Below are 24,408 nucleotides of genomic sequence, written 5' to 3'. Positions count from 1 at the left end.
TCTGTATTCTACAGTAACCCTGTTATGACCTCTATATTCTATAGTCCTGTATTCTACAGTAATCCTGTTATGACCTCTATATTCTATAGTCCTGTATTCTACAGTAACCCTGTTATGACCTCTATATTCTACAGTCCTGTATTCTACAGTAACCCTGTTATGACCTCTATATTCTATAGTCCTGTTATGAGCTCTATATTCTATAGTCCTGTTATGACCTCTATATTCTATAGTCCTGTTATGACCTCTATATTCTACAGTAACCCTGTTATGACCTCTATATTCTACAGTAACCCTGTTATGACCTCTATATTCTACAGTAACCCTGTTATGACCTCTATATTCTACAGTAACCCTGTTATGACCTCTATATTCTACAGTAACCCTGTTATGACCTCTATATTCTACAGTAACCCTGTTATGACCTCTATATTCTATAGTAACCCTGTTATGACCTCTATATTCTATAGTAACCCTGTTATGACCTCTATATTCTACAGTAACCCTGTTATGACCTCTATATTCTATAGTCCTGTATTCTACAGTAACCCTGTTATGACCTCTATATTCTATTCTAGTAACCCTGTTATGACCTCTATATTCTACAGTAACCCTGTTATGACCTCTATATTCTACAGTAACCCTGTTATGACCTCTATATTCTACAGTAACCCTGTTATGACCTCTATATTCTACAGTGACCCTGTTATGACCTCTATATTCTATAGTCCTGTTATGACCTCTATATTCTACAGTAACCCTGTTATGACCTCTATATTCTATAGTCCTGTATTCTACAGTAACCCTGTTATGACCTCTATATTCTATAGCCCTGTTATGACCTCTATATTCTATAGTCCTGTATTCTTCAGTAACCCTGTTATGACCTCTATATTCTACAGTAACCCTGTTATGACCTCTATATTCTATAGCCCTGTTATGACCTCTATATTCTATAGTCCTGTATTCTACAGTAACCCTGTTATGACCTCTATATTCTACAGTAACCCTGTTATGACCTCTATATTCTACAGTAACCCTGTTATGACCTCTATATTCTATAGTAACCCTGTTATGACCTCTATATTCTACAGTAACCCTGTTATCACCTCTATATTCTATAGTCCTGTTATGACCTCTATATTCTACAGTAACCCTGTTATGACCTCTATATTCTACAGTAACCCTGTTATGACCTCTATATTCTACAGTAACCCTGTTATGACCTCTATATTCTATAGCCCTGTTATGACCTCTATATTCTATAGTAACCCTGTTATGACCTCTATATTCTATAGTAACCCTGTTATGACCTCTATATTCTATAGTCCTGTTATGACCTCTATATTCTATAGTCCTGTTATGACCTCTATATTCTATAGTCCTGTTATGACCTCTATATTCTATAGTCCTGTTATGACCTCTATATTCTATAGTCCTGTATTCTACAGTAACCCTGTTATGACCTCTATATTCTACAGTAACCCTGTTATGACCTCTATATTCTATAGTAACCCTGTTATGACCTCTATATTCTATAGTAACCCTGTTATGACCTCTATATTCTACAGTAACCCTGTTATGACCTCTATATTCTACAGTAACCCTGTTATGACCTCTATATTCTATAGTCCTGTATTCTACAGTAACCCTGTTATGACCTCTATATTCTATAGTCCTGTTATGACCTCTATATTCTATAGTAACCCTGTTATGACCTCTATATTCTACAGTAACCCTGTTATGACCTCTATATTCTACAGTAACCCTGTTATGACCTCTATATTCTATAGTCCTGTTATGACCTCTATATTCTATAGTCCTGTTATGACCTCTATATTCTACAGTAACCCTGTTATGACCTCTATATTCTATAGTAACCCTGTTATGACCTCTATATTCTACAGTAACCCTGTTATGATCTCTATATTCTACAGTAACCCTGTTATGACCTCTATATTCTATAGTCCTGTATTCTACAGTAACCCTGTTATGACCTCTATATTCTACAGTAACCCTGTTATGACCTCTATATTCTACAGTCCTGTTATGACCTCTATATTCTACAGTCCTGTATTCTACAGTAACCCTGTTATGACCTCTATATTCTATAGTCCTGTTATGACCTCTATATTCTATAGTCCTGTTATGACCTCTATATTCTATAGTCCTGTATTCTACAGTAACCCTGTTATGACCTCTATATTCTACAGTAACCCTGTTATGACCTCTATATTCTACAGTAACCCTGTTATGACCTCTATATTCTATAGCCCTGTTATGACCTCTATATTCTATAGTAACCCTGTTATGACCTCTATATTCTATAGTAACCCTGTTATGACCTCTATATTCTATAGTCCTGTTATGACCTCTATATTCTATAGTCCTGTTATGACCTCTATATTCTATAGTCCTGTTATGACCTCTATATTCTATAGTCCTGTTATGACCTCTATATTCTATAGTCCTGTTATGACCTCTATATTCTATAGTCCTGTATTCTACAGTAACCCTGTTATGACCTCTATATTCTACAGTAACCCTGTTATGACCTCTATATTCTATAGTAACCCTGTTATGACCTCTATATTCTATAGTAACCCTGTTATGACCTCTATATTCTACAGTAACCCTGTTATGACCTCTATATTCTACAGTAACCCTGTTATGACCTCTATATTCTACAGTAACCCTGTTATGACCTCTATATTCTATAGTCCTGTTATGACCTCTATATTCTATAGTCCTGTTATGACCTCTATATTCTACAGTAACCCTGTTATGACCTCTATATTCTATAGTAACCCTGTTATGACCTCTATATTCTACAGTAACCCTGTTATGATCTCTATATTCTACAGTAACCCTGTTATGACCTCTATATTCTATAGTCCTGTATTCTACAGTAACCCTGTTATGACCTCTATATTCTACAGTAACCCTGTTATGACCTCTATATTCTATAGTCCTGTTATGACCTCTATATTCTACAGTCCTGTATTCTACAGTAACCCTGTTATGACCTCTATATTCTATAGTCCTGTTATGACCTCTATATTCTATAGTCCTGTTATGACCTCTATATTCTATAGTCCTGTATTCTACAGTAACCCTGTTATGACCTCTATATTCTACAGTAACCCTGTTATGACCTCTATATTCTACAGTAACCCTGTTATGACCTCTATATTCTACAGTAACCCTGTCATGACCTCTATATTCTACAGTAACCCTGTTATGACCTCTATATTCTATAGTCCTGTTATGACCTCTATATTCTATAGTCCTGTTATGACCTCTATATTCTACAGTAACCCTGTTATGACCATTATTCTATAGTAACCCTGTTATGACCTCTATATTCTACAGTAACCCTGTTATGATCTCTATATTCTACAGTAACCCTGTTATGACCTCTATATTCTATAGTCCTGTATTCTACAGTAACCCTGTTATGACCTCTATATTCTACAGTAACCCTGTTATGACCTCTATATTCTATAGTCCTGTATTCTACAGTAATCCTGTTATGACCTCTATATTCTATAGTCCTGTATTCTACAGTAACCCTGTTATGACCTCTATATTCTACAGTCCTGTATTCTACAGTAACCCTGTTATGACCTCTATATTCTATAGTCCTGTTATGAGCTCTATATTCTATAGTCCTGTTATGACCTCTATATTCTATAGTCCTGTTATGACCTCTATATTCTACAGTAACCCTGTTATGACCTCTATATTCTACAGTAACCCTGTTATGACCTCTATATTCTACAGTAACCCTGTTATGACCTCTATATTCTACAGTAACCCTGTTATGACCTCTATATTCTACAGTAACCCTGTTATGACCTCTATATTCTACAGTAACCCTGTTATGACCTCTATATTCTACAGTAACCCTGTTATGACCTCTATATTCTACAGTAACCCTGTTATGACCTCTATATTCTACAGTAACCCTGTTATGACCTCTATATTCTATAGTAACCCTGTTATGACCTCTATATTCTATAGTAACCCTGTTATGACCTCTATATTCTACAGTAACCCTGTTATGACCTCTATATTCTATAGTCCTGTATTCTACAGTAACCCTGTTATGACCTCTATATTCTACAGTAACCCTGTTATGACCTCTATATTCTACAGTAACCCTGTTATGACCTCTATATTCTACAGTAACCCTGTTATGACCTCTATATTCTATAGTCCTGTTATGACCTCTATATTCTACAGTGACCCTGTTATGACCTCTATATTCTATAGTCCTGTTATGACCTCTATATTCTACAGTAACCCTGTTATGACCTCTATATTCTATAGTCCTGTATTCTACAGTAACCCTGTTATGACCTCTATATTCTATAGCCCTGTTATGACCTCTATATTCTATAGTCCTGTATTCTTCAGTAACCCTGTTATGACCTCTATATTCTACAGTAACCCTGTTATGACCTCTATATTCTATAGCCCTGTTATGACCTCTATATTCTATAGTCCTGTATTCTACAGTAACCCTGTTATGACCTCTATATTCTACAGTAACCCTGTTATGACCTCTATATTCTACAGTAACCCTGTTATGACCTCTATATTCTATAGTAACCCTGTTATGACCTCTATATTCTACAGTAACCCTGTTATGACCTCTATATTCTATAGTCCTGTTATGACCTCTATATTCTACAGTAACCCTGTTATGACCTCTATATTCTACAGTAACCCTGTTATGACCTCTATATTCTACAGTAACCCTGTTATGACCTCTATATTCTATAGCCCTGTTATGACCTCTATATTCTATAGTAACCCTGTTATGACCTCTATATTCTATAGTAACCCTGTTATGACCTCTATATTCTATAGTAACCCTGTTATGACCTCTATATTCTATAGTCCTGTTATGACCTCTATATTCTATAGTCCTGTTATGACCTCTATATTCTATAGTCCTGTATTCTACAGTAACCCTGTTATGACCTCTATATTCTACAGTAACCCTGTTATGACCTCTATATTCTATAGTAACCCTGTTATGACCTCTATATTCTATAGTAACCCTGTTATGACCTCTATATTCTACAGTAACCCTGTTATGACCTCTATATTCTACAGTAACCCTGTTATGACCTCTATATTCTACAGTAACCCTGTTATGACCTCTATATTCTATAGTCCTGTTATGACCTCTATATTCTATAGTCCTGTTATGACCTCTATATTCTATAGTCCTGTATTCTACAGTAACCCTGTTATGACCTCTATATTCTATAGTCCTGTATTCTACAGTAACCCTGTTATGACCTCTATATTCTATAGTCCTGTTATGACCTCTATATTCTATAGTAACCCTGTTATGACCTCTATATTCTATAGTCCTGTTATGACCTCTATATTCTATAGTCCTGTTATGACCTCTATATTCTACAGTAACCCTGTTATGACCTCTATATTCTATAGTAACCCTGTTATGACCTCTATATTCTACAGTAACCCTGTTATGACCTCTATATTCTACAGTAACCCTGTTATGACCTCTATATTCTATAGTCCTGTATTCTACAGTAACCCTGTTATGACCTCTATATTCTACAGTAACCCTGTTATGACCTCTATATTCTATAGTCCTGTTATGACCTCTATATTCTACAGTCCTGTATTCTACAGTAACCCTGTTATGACCTCTATATTCTATAGTCCTGTTATGACCTCTATATTCTATAGTCCTGTTATGACCTCTATATTCTATAGTCCTGTATTCTACAGTAACCCTGTTATGACCTCTATATTCTACAGTAACCCTGTTATGACCTCTATATTCTACAGTAACCCTGTTATGACCTCTATATTCTACAGTAACCCTGTTATGACCTCTATATTCTACAGTAACCCTGTTATGACCTCTATATTCTATAGTAACCCTGTTATGACCTCTATATTCTATAGTCCTGTTATGACCTCTATATTCTACAGTAACCCTGTTATGACCTCTATATTCTACAGTAACCCTGTTATGACCTCTATATTCTACAGTAACCCTGTTATGACCTCTATATTCTATAGTCCTGTTATGACCTCTATATTCTATAGTCCTGTTATGACCTCTATATTCTACAGTGACCCTGTTATGACCTCTATATTCTATAGTCCTGTATTCTACAGTAACCCTGTTATGACCTCTATATTCTACAGTGACCCTGTTATGACCTCTATATTCTACAGTGACCCTGTTATGACCTCTATATTCTACAGTAACCCTGTTATGACCTCTATATTCTATAGTCCTGTATTCTACAGTAACCCTGTTATGACCTCTATATTCTATAGTCCTGTTATGACCTCTATATTCTATAGTAACCCTGTTATGACCTCTATATTCTACAGTAACCCTGTTATGACCTCTATATTCTATAGTCCTGTTATGACCTCTATATTCTATAGTCCTGTTATGACCTCTATATTCTACAGTAACCCTGTTATGACCTCTATATTCTATAGTCCTGTTATGACCTCTATATTCTATAGTCCTGTTATGACCTCTATATTCTACAGTAACCCTGTTATGACCTCTATATTCTACAGTAACCCTGTTATGACCTCTATATTCTACAGTAACCCTGTTATGACCTCTATATTCTATAGTAACCCTGTTATGACCTCTATATTCTATAGTCCTGTTATGACCTCTATATTCTACAGTAACCCTGTTATGACCTCTATATTCTACAGTAACCCTGTTATGACCTCTATATTCTACAGTAACCCTGTTATGACCTCTATATTCTACAGTAACCCTGTTATGACCTCTATATTCTATAGTCCTGTTATGACCTCTATATTCTACAGTGACCCTGTTATGACCTCTATATTCTATAGTCCTGTATTCTACAGTAACCCTGTTATGACCTCTATATTCTACAGTGACCCTGTTATGACCTCTATATTCTACAGTGACCCTGTTATGACCTCTATATTCTATAGTCCTGTATTCTACAGTAACCCTGTTATGACCTCTATAATCTATAGTCCTGTATTCTACAGTAACCCTGTTATGACCTCTATATTCTACAGTGACCCTGTTATGACCTCTATATTCTACAGTAACCCTGTTATGACCTCTATATTCTACAGTCCTGTTATGACCTCTATATTCTACAGTCCTGTTATGACCTCTATATTCTATAGTCCTGTTATGACCTCTATATTCTATAGTCCTGTTATGACCTCTATATTCTATAGTCCTGTTATGACCTCTATATTCTACAGTAACCCTGTTATGACCTCTATATTCTACAGTAACCCTGTTATGACCTCTATATTCTATAGTCCTGTTATGACCTCTATATTCTACAGTCCTGTTATGACCTCTATATTCTACAGTAACCCTGTTATGACCTCTATATTCTATAGTCCTGTTATGACCTCTATATTCTATAGTCCTGTTATGACCTCTATATTCTATAGTCCTGTTATGACCTCTATATTCTATAGTCCTGTTATGACCTCTATATTCTACAGTGACCCTGTTATGACCTCTATATTCTACAGTAACCCTGTTATGACCTCTATATTCTACAGTAACCCTGTTATGACCTCTATATTCTACAGTCCTGTATTCTACAGTAACCCTGTTATGACCTCTATATTCTATAGTCCTGTTATGACCTCTATATTCTATAGTCCTGTTATGACCTCTATATTCTACAGTCCTGTTATGACCTCTATATTCTACAGTAACCCTGTTATGACCTCTATATTCTACAGTAACCCTGTTATGACCTCTATATTCTATAGTCCTGTTATGACCTCTATATTCTACAGTCCTGTATTCTACAGTAACCCTGTTATGACCTCTATATTCTATAGTCCTGTTATGACCTCTATATTCTATAGTCCTGTTATGACCTCTATATTCTATAGTCCTGTATTCTACAGTAACCCTGTTATGACCTCTATATTCTACAGTAACCCTGTTATGACCTCTATATTCTACAGTAACCCTGTTATGACCTCTATATTCTACAGTAACCCTGTTATGACCTCTATATTCTACAGTAACCCTGTTATGACCTCTATATTCTATAGTCCTGTTATGACCTCTATATTCTATAGTCCTGTATTCTACAGTAACCCTGTTATGACCTCTATATTCTATAGTCCTGTTATGACCTCTATATTCTATAGTAACCCTGTTATGACCTCTATATTCTATAGTAACCCTGTTATGACCTCTATATTCTATAGTCCTGTTATGACCTCTATATTCTATAGTCCTGTTATGACCTCTATATTCTACAGTAACCCTGTTATGACCTCTATATTCTATAGTCCTGTTATGACCTCTATATTCTATAGTCCTGTTATGACCTCTATATTCTACAGTAACCCTGTTATGACCTCTATATTCTACAGTAACCCTGTTATGACCTCTATATTCTACAGTAACCCTGTTATGACCTCTATATTCTACAGTAACCCTGTTATGACCTCTATATTCTATAGTAACCCTGTTATGACCTCTATATTCTATAGTAACCCTGTTATGACCTCTATATTCTACAGTAACCCTGTTATGACCTCTATATTCTACAGTAACCCTGTTATGACCTCTATATTCTACAGTAACCCTGTTATGACCTCTATATTCTACAGTAACCCTGTTATGACCTCTATATTCTATAGTAACCTGTTATGACCTCTATATTCTATAACCCTGTTATGACCTCTATATTCTACAGTGACCCTGTTATGACCTCTATATTCTATAGTCCTGTATTCTACAGTAACCCTGTTATGACCTCTATATTCTACAGTGACCCTGTTATGACCTCTATATTCTACAGTGACCCTGTTATGACCTCTATATTCTATAGTCCTGTTATGACCTCTATATTCTATAGTCCTGTATTCTACAGTAACCCTGTTATGACCTCTATAATCTATAGTCCTGTATTCTACAGTAACCCTGTTATGACCTCTATATTCTACAGTGACCCTGTTATGACCTCTATATTCTACAGTAACCCTGTTATGACCTCTATATTCTACAGTAACCCTGTTATGACCTCTATATTCTATAGTCCTGTTATGACCTCTATATTCTATAGTCCTGTTATGACCTCTATATTCTATAGTCCTGTTATGACCTCTATATTCTACAGTAACCCTGTTATGACCTCTATATTCTACAGTAACCCTGTTATGACCTCTATATTCTACAGTAACCCTGTTATGACCTCTATATTCTATAGTCCTGTTATGACCTCTATATTCTACAGTCCTGTTATGACCTCTATATTCTACAGTAACCCTGTTATGACCTCTATATTCTATAGTCCTGTTATGACCTCTATATTCTATAGTCCTGTTATGACCTCTATATTCTATAGTCCTGTTATGACCTCTATATTCTATAGTCCTGTTATGACCTCTATATTCTACAGTGACCCTGTTATGACCTCTATATTCTACAGTAACCCTGTAACCTCTGTAACCCTGTTATGACCTCTATATTCTACAGTAACCCTGTTATGACCTCTATATTCTACAGTAACCTGTTATGACCTCTATATTCTATAGTCCTGTTATGACCTCTATATTCTATAGTCCTGTTATGACCTCTATATTCTACAGTCCTGTTATGACCTCTATATTCTACAGTAACCCTGTTATGACCTCTATATTCTACAGTAACCCTGTTATGACCTCTATATTCTACAGTAACCCTGTTATGACCTCTATATTCTACAGTAACCCTGTTATGACCTCTATATTCTATAGTCCTGTTATGACCTCTATATTCTATAGTCCTGTTATGACCTCTATATTCTACAGTAACCCTGTTATGACCTCTATATTCTATAGTCCTGTATTCTACAGTAACCCTGTTATGACCTCTATATTCTATAGTCCTGTTATGACCTCTATATTCTATAGTAACCCTGTTATGACCTCTATATTCTACAGTAACCCTGTTATGACCTCTATATTCTACAGTAACCCTGTTATGACCTCTATATTCTATAGTCCTGTTATGACCTCTATATTCTATAGTCCTGTTATGACCTCTATATTCTACAGTAACCCTGTTATGACCATTATTCTATAGTAACCCTGTTATGACCTCTATATTCTACAGTAACCCTGTTATGATCTCTATATTCTACAGTAACCCTGTTATGACCTCTATATTCTATAGTCCTGTATTCTACAGTAACCCTGTTATGACCTCTATATTCTATAGTCCTGTATTCTACAGTAACCCTGTTATGACCTCTATATTCTACAGTAACCCTGTTATGACCTCTATATTCTATAGTCCTGTTATGACCTCTATATTCTACAGTCCTGTATTCTACAGTAACCCTGTTATGACCTCTATATTCTATAGTCCTGTTATGACCTCTATATTCTATAGTCCTGTATTCTACAGTAACCCTGTTATGACCTCTATATTCTACAGTAACCCTGTTATGACCTCTATATTCTACAGTAACCCTGTTATGACCTCTATATTCTACAGTAACCCTGTTATGACCTCTATATTCTACAGTAACCCTGTTATGACCTCTATATTCTACAGTAACCCTGTTATGACCTCTATATTCTACAGTAACCCTGTTATGACCTCTATATTCTATAGTCCTGTTATGACCTCTATATTCTATAGTCCTGTTATGACCTCTATATTCTATAGTAACCCTGTTATGACCTCTATATTCTACAGTAACCCTGTTATGACCTCTATATTCTATAGTCCTGTTATGACCTCTATATTCTATAGTCCTGTTATGACCTCTATATTCTACAGTAACCCTGTTATGACCTCTATATTCTATAGTCCTGTTATGACCTCTATATTCTATAGTCCTGTTATGACCTCTATATTCTACAGTCCTGTTATGACCTCTATATTCTACAGTAACCCTGTTATGACCTCTATATTCTACAGTAACCCTGTTATGACCTCTATATTCTATAGTCCTGTTATGACCTCTATATTCTATAGTAACCCTGTTATGACCTCTATATTCTACAGTAACCCTGTTATGACCTCTATATTCTACAGTAACCCTGTTATGACCTCTATATTCTACAGTAACCCTGTTATGACCTCTATATTCTACAGTAACCCTGTTATGACCTCTATATTCTACAGTAACCCTGTTATGACCTCTATATTCTACAGTAACCCTGTTATGACCTCTATATTCTACAGTAACCCTGTTATGACCTCTATATTCTATAGTCCTGTTATGACCTCTATATTCTATAGTCCTGTATTCTACAGTAACCCTGTTATGACCTCTATATTCTATAGTCCTGTTATGACCTCTATATTCTATAGTAACCCTGTTATGACCTCTATATTCTACAGTAACCCTGTTATGACCTCTATATTCTATAGTCCTGTTATGACCTCTATATTCTATAGTCCTGTTATGACCTCTATATTCTACAGTAACCCTGTTATGACCTCTATATTCTATAGTCCTGTTATGACCTCTATATTCTATAGTCCTGTTATGACCTCTATATTCTACAGTAACCCTGTTATGACCTCTATATTCTACAGTAACCCTGTTATGACCTCTATATTCTACAGTAACCCTGTTATGACCTCTATATTCTACCCTGTTATGACCTCTATATTCTACAGTAACCCTGTTATGACCTCTATATTCTATAGTAACCCTGTTATGACCTCTATATTCTATAGTAACCCTGTTATGACCTCTATATTCTACAGTAACCCTGTTATGACCTCTATATTCTACAGTAACCCTGTTATGACCTCTATATTCTACAGTAACCCTGTTATGACCTCTATATTCTATAGTAACCCTGTTATGACCTCTATATTCTATAGTCCTGTTATGACCTCTATATTCTACAGTGACCCTGTTATGACCTCTATATTCTATAGTCCTGTATTCTACAGTAACCCTGTTATGACCTCTATATTCTACAGTGACCCTGTTATGACCTCTATATTCTACAGTGACCCTGTTATGACCTCTATATTCTATAGTCCTGTTATGACCTCTATATTCTATAGTCCTGTATTCTACAGTAACCCTGTTATGACCTCTATAATCTATAGTCCTGTATTCTACAGTAACCCTGTTATGACCTCTATATTCTACAGTGACCCTGTTATGACCTCTATATTCTACAGTAACCCTGTTATGACCTCTATATTCTACAGTCCTGTTATGACCTCTATATTCTATAGTCCTGTTATGACCTCTATATTCTATAGTCCTGTTATGACCTCTATATTCTATAGTCCTGTTATGACCTCTATATTCTACAGTAACCCTGTTATGACCTCTATATTCTACAGTAACCCTGTTATGACCTCTATATTCTACAGTAACCCTGTTATGACCTCTATATTCTATAGTCCTGTTATGACCTCTATATTCTACAGTCCTGTTATGACCTCTATATTCTACAGTAACCCTGTTATGACCTCTATATTCTATAGTCCTGTTATGACCTCTATATTCTATAGTCCTGTTATGACCTCTATATTCTATAGTCCTGTTATGACCTCTATATTCTATAGTCCTGTTATGACCTCTATATTCTACAGTGACCCTGTTATGACCTCTATATTCTACAGTAACCCTGTTATGACCTCTATATTCTACAGTAACCCTGTTATGACCTCTATATTCTACAGTAACCCTGTTATGACCTCTATATTCTACAGTCCTGTATTCTACAGTAACCCTGTTATGACCTCTATATTCTATAGTCCTGTCATGACCTCTATATTCTATAGTCCTGTTATGACCTCTATATTCTACAGTCCTGTTATGACCTCTATATTCTACAGTAACCCTGTTATGACCTCTATATTCTACAGTAACCCTGTTATGACCTCTATATTCTACAGTAACCCTGTTATGACCTCTATATTCTACAGTAACCCTGTTATGACCTCTATATTCTATAGTCCTGTTATGACCTCTATATTCTATAGTCCTGTTATGACCTCTATATTCTATAGTCCTGTATTCTACAGTAACCCTGTTATGACCTCTATATTCTATAGTCCTGTATTCTACAGTAACCCTGTTATGACCTCTATATTCTATAGTCCTGTTATGACCTCTATATTCTATAGTAACCCTGTTATGACCTCTATATTCTACAGTAACCCTGTTATGACCTCTATATTCTACAGTAACCCTGTTATGACCTCTATATTCTATAGTCCTGTTATGACCTCTATATTCTATAGTCCTGTTATGACCTCTATATTCTACAGTAACCCTGTTATGACCATTATTCTATAGTAACCCTGTTATGACCTCTATATTCTACAGTAACCCTGTTATGATCTCTATATTCTACAGTAACCCTGTTATGACCTCTATATTCTATAGTCCTGTATTCTACAGTAACCCTGTTATGACCTCTATATTCTATAGTCCTGTATTCTACAGTAACCCTGTTATGACCTCTATATTCTACAGTAACCCTGTTATGACCTCTATATTCTATAGTCCTGTTATGACCTCTATATTCTACAGTCCTGTATTCTACAGTAACCCTGTTATGACCTCTATATTCTATAGTCCTGTTATGACCTCTATATTCTATAGTCCTGTATTCTACAGTAACCCTGTTATGACCTCTATATTCTACAGTAACCCTGTTATGACCTCTATATTCTACAGTAACCCTGTTATGACCTCTATATTCTACAGTAACCCTGTTATGACCTCTATATTCTACAGTAACCCTGTTATGACCTCTATATTCTACAGTAACCCTGTTATGACCTCTATATTCTATAGTCCTGTTATGACCTCTATATTCTATAGTCCTGTATTCTACAGTAACCCTGTTATGACCTCTATATTCTATAGTCCTGTTATGACCTCTATATTCTATAGTAACCCTGTTATGACCTCTATATTCTACAGTAACCCTGTTATGACCTCTATATTCTATAGTCCTGTTATGACCTCTATATTCTATAGTCCTGTTATGACCTCTATATTCTACAGTAACCCTGTTATGACCTCTATATTCTATAGTCCTGTTATGACCTCTATATTCTATAGTCCTGTTATGACCTCTATATTCTACAGTAACCCTGTTATGACCTCTATATTCTACAGTAACCCTGTTATGACCTCTATATTCTACAGTAACCCTGTTATGACCTCTATATTCTACAGTAACCCTGTTATGACCTCTATATTCTATAGTCCTGTTATGACCTCTATATTCTACAGTAACCCTGTTATGACCTCTATATTCTACAGTAACCCTGTTATGACCTCTATATTCTACAGTAACCCTGTTATGACCTCTATATTCTACAGTAACCCTGTTATGACCTCTATATTCTACAGTAACCTGTTATGACCTCTATATTCTACAGTAACCCTGTTATGACCTCTATATTCTACAGTAACCCTGTTATGACCTCTATATTCTACAGTAACCCCTGTTATGACCTCTATATTCTATAGTCCTGTTATGACCTCTATATTCTACAGTCCTGTTATGACCTCTATATTCTATAGTCCTGTATTCTACAGTAACCCTGTTATGACCTCTATATTCTATAGTCCTGTTATGACCTCTATATTCTATAGTAACCCTGTTATGACCTCTATATTCTACAGTAACCCTGTTATGACCTCTATATTCTATAGTCCTGTTATGACCTCTATATTCTACAGTAACCCTGTTATGACCTCTATATTCTATAGTCCTGTTATGACCTCTATATTCTATAGTCCTGTTATGACCTCTATATTCTACAGTAACCCTGTTATGACCTCTATATTCTACAGTAACCCTGTTATGACCTCTATATTCTACAGTAACCCTGTTATGACCTCTATATTCTATAGTAACCCTGTTATGACCTCTATATTCTATAGTCCCGTTATGACCTCTATATTCTACAGTAACCCTGTTATGACCTCTATATTCTACAGTAACCCTGTTATGACCTCTATATTCTACAGTAACCCTGTTATGACCTCTATATTCTATAGTCCTGTTATGACCTCTATATTCTACAGTAACCCTGTTATGACCTCTATATTCTACAGTAACCCTGTTATGACCTCTATATTCTACAGTAACCCTGTTATGACCTCTATATTCTACAGTAACCCTGTTATGACCTCTATATTCTACAGTAACCCTGTTATGACCTCTATATTCTATAGTCCTGTTATGACCTCTATATTCTACAGTAACCCTGTTATGACCTCTATATTCTACAGTAACCCTGTTATGACCTCTATATTCTACAGTAACCCTGTTATGACCTCTATATTCTACAGTAACCCTGTTATGACCTCTATATTCTACAGTAACCCTGTTATGACCTCTATATTCTACAGTAACCCTGTTATGACCTCTATATTCTACAGTCCTGTATTCTACAGTAACCCTGTTATGACCTCTATATTCTATAGTCCTGTTATGACCTCTATATTCTACAGTCCTGTTATGACCTCTATATTCTATAGTCCTGTATTCTACAGTAACCCTGTTATGACCTCTATATTCTATAGTCCTGTTATGACCTCTATATTCTATAGTAACCCTGTTATGACCTCTATATTCTACAGTAACCCTGTTATGACCTCTATATTCTATAGTCCTGTTATGACCTCTATATTCTACAGTAACCCTGTTATGACCTCTATATTCTATAGTCCTGTTATGACCTCTATATTCTATAGTCCTGTTATGACCTCTATATTCTACAGTAACCCTGTTATGACCTCTATATTCTACAGTAACCCTGTTATGACCTCTATATTCTACAGTAACCCTGTTATGACCTCTATATTCTATAGTAACCCTGTTATGACCTCTATATTCTATAGTCCTGTTATGACCTCTATATTCTACAGTAACCCTGTTATGACCTCTATATTCTACAGTAACCCTGTTATGACCTCTATATTCTACAGTAACCCTGTTATGACCTCTATATTCTACAGTAACCCTGTTATGACCTCTATATTCTATAGTCCTGTTATGACCTCTATATTCTATAGTCCTGTTATGACCTCTATATTCTACAGTGACCCTGTTATGACCTCTATATTCTATAGTCCTGTATTCTACAGTAACCCTGTTATGACCTCTATATTCTACAGTGACCCTGTTATGACCTCTATATTCTACAGTGACCCTGTTATGACCTCTATATTCTATAGTCCTGTTATGACCTCTATATTCTATAGTCCTGTATTCTACAGTAACCCTGTTATGACCTCTATAATCTATAGTCCTGTATTCTACAGTAACCCTGTTATGACCTCTATATTCTACAGTGACCCTGTTATGACCTCTATATTCTACAGTAACCCTGTTATGACCTCTATATTCTACAGTCCTGTTATGACCTCTATATTCTACAGTCCTGTTATGACCTCTATATTCTACAGTCCTGTTATGACCTCTATATTCTATAGTCCTGTTATGACCTCTATATTCTATAGTCCTGTTATGACCTCTATATTCTACAGTAACCCTGTTATGACCTCTATATTCTACAGTAACCCTGTTATGACCTCTATATTCTACAGTAACCCTGTTATGACCTCTATATTCTATAGTCCTGTTATGACCTCTATATTCTACAGTAACCCTGTTATGACCTCTATATTCTACAGTAACCCTGTTATGACCTCTATATTCTACAGTAACCCTGTTATGACCTCTATATTCTACAGTCCTGTATTCTACAGTAACCCTGTTATGACCTCTATATTCTATAGTCCTGTTATGACCTCTATATTCTACAGTAACCCTGTTATGACCTCTATATTCTACAGTAACCCTGTTATGACCTCTATATTCTACAGTAACCCTGTTATGACCTCTATATTCTACAGTAACCCTGTTATGACCTCTATATTCTACAGTAACCCTGTTATGACCTCTATATTCTATAGTAACCCTGTTATGACCTCTATATTCTATAGTCCTGTTATGACCTCTATATTCTACAGTAACCCTGTTATGACCTCTATATTCTACAGTAACCCTGTTATGACCTCTGTATTCTATAGTAACCCTGTTATGACCTCTATATTCTATAGTCCTGTTATGACCTCTATATTCTACAGTGACCCTGTTATGACCTCTATATTCTATAGTCCTGTATTCTACAGTAACCCTGTTATGACCTCTATATTCTACAGTGACCCTGTTATGACCTCTATATTCTACAGTGACCCTGTTATGACCTCTATATTCTATAGTCCTGTTATGACCTCTATATTCTATAGTCCTGTATTCTACAGTAACCCTGTTATGACCTCTATAATCTATAGTCCTGTATTCTACAGTAACCCTGTTATGACCTCTATATTCTACAGTAACCCTGTTATGACCTCTATATTCTACAGTCCTGTTATGACCTCTATATTCTACAGTCCTGTTATGACCTCTATATTCTATAGTCCTGTTATGACCTCTATATTCTATAGTCCTGTTATGACCTCTATATTCTACAGTAACCCTGTTATGACCTCTATATTCTACAGTAACCCTGTTATGACCTCTATATTCTACAGTAACCCTGTTATGACCTCTATATTCTATAGTCCTGTTATGACCTCTATATTCTACAGTCCTGTTATGACCTCTATATTCTACAGTAACCCTGTTATGACCTCTATATTCTATAGTCCTGTTATGACCTCTATATTCTATAGTCCTGTTATGACCTCTATATTCTATAGTCCTGTTATGACCTCTATATTCTATAGTCCTGTTATGACCTCTATATTCTACAGTGACCCTGTTATGACCTCTATATTCTACAGTAACCCTGTTATGACCTCTATATTCTACAGTAACCCTGTTATGACCTCTATATTCTACAGTCCTGTATTCTACAGTAACCCTGTTATGACCTCTATATTCTACAGTAACCCTGTTATGACCTCTATATTCTACAGTAACCCTGTTATGACCTCTATATTCTACAGTAACCCTGTTATGACCTCTATATTCTATAGTCCTGTTATGACCTCTATATTCTATAGTCCTGTTATGACCTCTATATTCTATAGTCCTGTATTCTACAGTAACCCTGTTATGACCTCTATATTCTATAGTCCTGTATTCTACAGTAACCCTGTTATGACCTCTATATTCTATAGTCCTGTTATGACCTCTATATTCTATAGTAACCCTGTTATGACCTCTATATTCTACAGTAACCCTGTTATGACCTCTATATTCTATAGTAACCCTGTTATGACCTCTATATTCTACAGTAACCCTGTTATGATCTCTATATTCTACAGTAACCCTGTTATGACCTCTATATTCTATAGTCCTGTATTCTACAGTAACCCTGTTATGACCTCTATATTCTACAGTAACCCTGTTATGACCTCTATATTCTATAGTCCTGTTATGACCTCTATATTCTACAGTCCTGTATTCTACAGTAACCCTGTTATGATCTCTATATTCTACAGTAACCCTGTTATGACCTCTATATTCTATAGTCCTGTATTCTACAGTAACCCTGTTATGACCTCTATATTCTACAGTAACCCTGTTATGACCTCTATATTCTATAGTCCTGTTATGACCTCTATATTCTACAGTCCTGTATTCTACAGTAACCCTGTTATGACCTCTATATTCTATAGTCCTGTTATGACCTCTATATTCTATAGTCCTGTTATGACCTCTATATTCTATAGTCCTGTTATGACCTCTACTATAGTCCTGTAGTAACCCTGTTATGACCTCTATATTCTACAGTAACCCTGTTATGACCTCTATATTCTACAGTAACCCTGTTATGACCTCTATATTCTACAGTAACCCTGTTATGACCTCTATATTCTACAGTAACCCTGTTATGACCTCTATATTCTACAGTAACCCTGTTATGACCTCTATATTCTATAGTCCTGTTATGACCTCTATATTCTATAGTCCTGTATTCTACAGTAACCCTGTTATGACCTCTATATTCTATAGTCCTGTTATGACCTCTATATTCTACAGTAACCCTGTTATGACCTCTATATTCTATAGTCCTGTTATGACCTCTATATTCTACAGTCCTGTTATGACCTCTATATTCTACAGTAACCCTGTTATGACCTCTATATTCTATAGTCCTGTTATGACCTCTATATTCTATAGTCCTGTTATGACCTCTATATTCTATAGTCCTGTTATGACCTCTATATTCTATAGTCCTGTTATGATCTCTATATTCTACAGTGACCCTGTTATGACCTCTATATTCTACAGTAACCCTGTTATGACCTCTATATTCTACAGTAACCCTGTTATGACCTCTATATTCTACAGTCCTGTATTCTACAGTAACCCTGTTATGACCTCTATATTCTATAGTCCTGTTATGACCTCTATATTCTACAGTCCTGTTATGACCTCTATATTCTACAGTAACCCTGTTATGACCTCTATATTCTACAGTAACCCTGTTATGACCTCTATATTCTACAGTAACCCTGTTATGACCTCTATATTCTACAGTAACCCTGTTATGACCTCTATATTCTATAGTCCTGTTATGACCTCTATATTCTATAGTCCTGTTATGACCTCTATATTCTATAGTCCTGTATTCTACAGTAACCCTGTTATGACCTCTATATTCTATAGTCCTGTATTCTACAGTAACCCTGTTATGACCTCTATATTCTATAGTCCTGTTATGACCTCTATATTCTACAGTAACCCTGTTATGACCTCTATATTCTACAGTAACCCTGTTATGACCTCTATATTCTACAGTAACCCTGTTATGACCTCTATATTCTATAGTCCTGTTATGACCTCTATATTCTATAGTCCTGTTATGACCTCTATATTCTACAGTAACCCTGTTATGACCTCTATATTCTATAGTAACCCTGTTATGACCTCTATATTCTACAGTAACCCTGTTATGATCTCTATATTCTACAGTAACCCTGTTATGACCTCTATATTCTATAGTCCTGTATTCTACAGTAACCCTGTTATGACCTCTATATTCTACAGTAACCCTGTTATGACCTCTATATTCTATAGTCCTGTTATGACCTCTATATTCTACAGTCCTGTATTCTACAGTAACCCTGTTATGATCTCTATATTCTACAGTAACCCTGTTATGACCTCTATATTCTATAGTCCTGTATTCTACAGTAACCCTGTTATGACCTCTATATTCTACAGTAACCCTGTTATGACCTCTATATTCTATAGTCCTGTTATGACCTCTATATTCTACAGTCCTGTATTCTACAGTAACCCTGTTATGACCTCTATATTCTATAGTCCTGTTATGACCTCTATATTCTATAGTCCTGTTATGACCTCTATATTCTATAGTCCTGTATTCTACAGTAACCCTGTTATGACCTCTATATTCTACAGTAACCCTGTTATGACCTCTATATTCTACAGTAACCCTGTTAACCTCTATATTCTACAGTAACCCTGTTATGACCTCTATATTCTACAGTAACCCTGTTATGACCTCTATATTCTACAGTAACCCTGTTATGACCTCTATATTCTATAGTCCTGTTATGACCTCTATATTCTATAGTCCTGTATTCTACAGTAACCCTGTTATGACCTCTATATTCTATAGTCCTGTTATGACCTCTATATTCTATAGTAACCCTGTTATGACCTCTATATTCTACAGTAACCCTGTTATGACCTCTATATTCTATAGTCCTGTTATGACCTCTATATTCTATAGTCCTGTTATGACCTCTATATTCTACAGTAACCCTGTTATGACCTCTATATTCTATAGTCCTGTTATGACCTCTATATTCTATAGTCCTGTTATGACCTCTATATTCTACAGTAACCCTGTTATGACCTCTATATTCTACAGTAACCCTGTTATGACCTCTATATTCTACAGTAACCCTGTTATGACCTCTATATTCTATAGTAACCCTGTTATGACCTCTATATTCTATAGTCCTGTTATGACCTCTATATTCTACAGTAACCCTGTTATGACCTCTATATTCTACAGTAACCCTGTTATGACCTCTATATTCTACAGTAACCCTGTTATGACCTCTATATTCTACAGTAACCCTGTTATGACCTCTATATTCTACAGTAACCCTGTTATGACCTCTATATTCTATAGTCCTGTTATGACCTCTATATTCTATAGTCCTGTTATGACCTCTATATTCTATAGTCCTGTATTCTACAGTAACCCTGTTATGACCTCTATATTCTACAGTAACCCTGTTATGACCTCTATATTCTACAGTAACCCTGTTAACCTCTATATTCTACAGTAACCCTGTTATGACCTCTATATTCTACAGTAACCCTGTTATGACCTCTATATTCTACAGTAACCCTGTTATGACCTCTATATTCTATAGTCCTGTTATGACCTCTATATTCTATAGTCCTGTATTCTACAGTAACCCTGTTATGACCTCTATATTCTATAGTCCTGTTATGACCTCTATATTCTATAGTAACCCTGTTATGACCTCTATATTCTACAGTAACCCTGTTATGACCTCTGTATTCTATAGTCCTGTTATGACCTCTATATTCTATAGTCCTGTTATGACCTCTATATTCTACAGTAACCCTGTTATGACCTCTATATTCTATAGTCCTGTTATGACCTCTATATTCTATAGTCCTGTTATGACCTCTATATTCTACAGTAACCCTGTTATGACCTCTATATTCTACAGTAACCCTGTTATGACCTCTATATTCTACAGTAACCCTGTTATGACCTCTATATTCTACAGTAACCCTGTTATGACCTCTATATTCTATAGTAACCCTGTTATGACCTCTATATTCTATAGTCCTGTTATGACCTCTATATTCTACAGTAACCCTGTTATGACCTCTATATTCTACAGTAACCCTGTTATGACCTCTATATTCTACAGTAACCCTGTTATGACCTCTATATTCTACAGTAACCCTGTTATGACCTCTGTATTCTATAGTAACCCTGTTATGACCTCTATATTCTATAGTCCTGTTATGACCTCTATATTCTACAGTGACCCTGTTATGACCTCTATATTCTATAGTCCTGTATTCTACAGTAACCCTGTTATGACCTCTATATTCTACAGTGACCCTGTTATGACCTCTATATTCTACAGTGACCCTGTTATGACCTCTATATTCTATAGTCCTGTTATGACCTCTATATTCTATAGTCCTGTATTCTACAGTAACCCTGTTATGACCTCTATAATCTATAGTCCTGTATTCTACAGTAACCCTGTTATGACCTCTATATTCTACAGTGACCCTGTTATGACCTCTATATTCTACAGTAACCCTGTTATGACCTCTATATTCTACAGTCCTGTTATGACCTCTATATTCTACAGTCCTGTTATGACCTCTATATTCTATAGTCCTGTTATGACCTCTATATTCTATAGTCCTGTTATGACCTCTATATTCTATAGTCCTGTTATGACCTCTATATTCTACAGTCCTGTTATGACCTCTATATTCTACAGTAACCCTGTTATGACCTCTATATTCTATAGTCCTGTTATGACCTCTATATTCTATAGTCCTGTTATGACCTCTATATTCTATAGTCCTGTTATGACCTCTATATTCTACAGTGACCCTGTTATGACCTCTATATTCTACAGTAACCCTGTTATGACCTCTATATTCTACAGTAACCCTGTTATGACCTCTATATTCTACAGTCCTGTATTCTACAGTAACCCTGTTATGACCTCTATATTCTATAGTCCTGTTATGACCTCTATATTCTATAGTCCTGTTATGACCTCTATATTCTACAGTAACCCTGTTATGACCTCTATATTCTATAGTCCTGTTATGACCTCTATATTCTATAGTCCTGTTATGACCTCTATATTCTATAGTCCTGTTATGACCTCTATATTCTAGAGTCCTGTTATGACCTCTATATTCTAGAGTCCTGTTATGACCTCTATATTCTAGAGTCCTGTATTCTACAGTAACCCTGTTATGACCTCTATATTCTAGAGTCCTGTTATGACCTCTATATTCTAGAGTCCTGTTATGACCTCTATATTCTAGAGTCCTGTTATGACCTCTATATTCTAGAGTCCTGTTATGACCTCTATATTCTAGAGTCCTGTTATGACCTCTATATTCTAGAGTCCTGTTATGACCTCTATATTCTAGAGTCCTGTATTCTACAGTAACCCTGTTATGACCTCTATATTCTAGAGTCCTGTTATGACCTCTATATTCTATAGTCCTGTTATGACCTCTATATTCTATAGTCCTGTTATGACCTCTATATTCTAGAGTCCTGTTATGACCTCTATATTCTAGAGTCCTGTTATGACCTCTATATTCTAGAGTCCTGTTTGATCCGTGTCGTACCTGTCCCAAGGTGGTCTGGGTCCTCCTCTGTGGGAATGGGAGGGCTGTGGAGGTGGACCTGATGGGTGGGAGGGCCTTATGGGTGGAGGGTGACCAATCATAGGCATGTGGTATCCCTGGGGAACCAATCAGAGAGAAATCTCAGAGATTACAGAGGCTACGACAGGTCATAATGTAGCCTCTAATACAACTGGTGTGTCTCACCTGAGGTCCGCTGTCGGCTGATCTGATTGGTGGCTCTGACACCATGTAAGGCCCCGCCTCCATCTCACTGAGAGAAAAAAACAAAAACACCAATGAATCAGTCAGTGAATCAAATCAGTCAAATATCCGCTGTCGGCTGATCTGATTGGTCAAATATCCGCTGTTGGCTGATCTGATTGGTGGCTCTGACACCATGTAAGGCCCCGCCTCCAACTCAGTGAATCAAATCAGTCAAATATCCGCTGTCGGCTGATCTGATTGGTCAAATATCAACGGTTGAGAATCTGTGTGTGGCGTCAGTAGTCCCGGCAACTCACCCTGGCGGCGGTGGCTCGTTGTGATTGGCCAAGTGCCGTGGCTCCGCCCGGTGTGTTCAGGGGCGGGGTCAGGAGAGATTGACACCTCAGGCGGTCCCATCGGTGGGGTCTGAATGGGCAGGCTTTGTGTCAAGGTGACAGGAGGAGTGAGGGAGGCTGGGGGCCGAGAGGCGTTGGCCAATAGGGGGTCCTGCTGGCGAGCGTTGGCCAATAGGGGGTCCTGCTGGCGAGTGCTGGCCAATAGGGGTCCTGCTGGCGAGTGCTGGCCAATAGGGGGTCCTGCTGGCGAGTGCTGGCCAATAGGGGGTCCTGCTGGCGAGTGTTGGCCAATAGGGGTCCTGCTGGCGAGTGCTGGCCAATAGGGGTCCTGCTGGCGAGTGCTGGCCAATAGGGGGTCCTGCTGGCGAGTGCTGGCTAATAGGGGTCCTGCTGGCGAGTGCTGGCCAATAGGGGGTCCTGCTGGCGAGTG

General features: G+C 36.5%; 1 pseudogene; it reads right to left on the bottom strand.

Moving 5' to 3' along the window:
- Positions 1–24,404, bottom strand: part of LOC135568887 (E3 ubiquitin-protein ligase RBBP6-like) — a 50,628-nt pseudogene extending 26,224 nt beyond the window's left edge.
- Positions 24,405–24,408: the final 4 nt, after the last annotated feature.

The sequence above is a fragment of the Oncorhynchus nerka genome, unplaced genomic scaffold (assembly GCF_034236695.1).
Source record: "Oncorhynchus nerka isolate Pitt River unplaced genomic scaffold, Oner_Uvic_2.0 unplaced_scaffold_1351, whole genome shotgun sequence".
Taxonomy (NCBI): Eukaryota; Metazoa; Chordata; class Actinopteri; order Salmoniformes; family Salmonidae; genus Oncorhynchus; species Oncorhynchus nerka.
The sequence above is the reverse complement of the archived record's forward strand: the minus strand, read 5'-3'. Positions and strand labels throughout refer to the sequence as shown.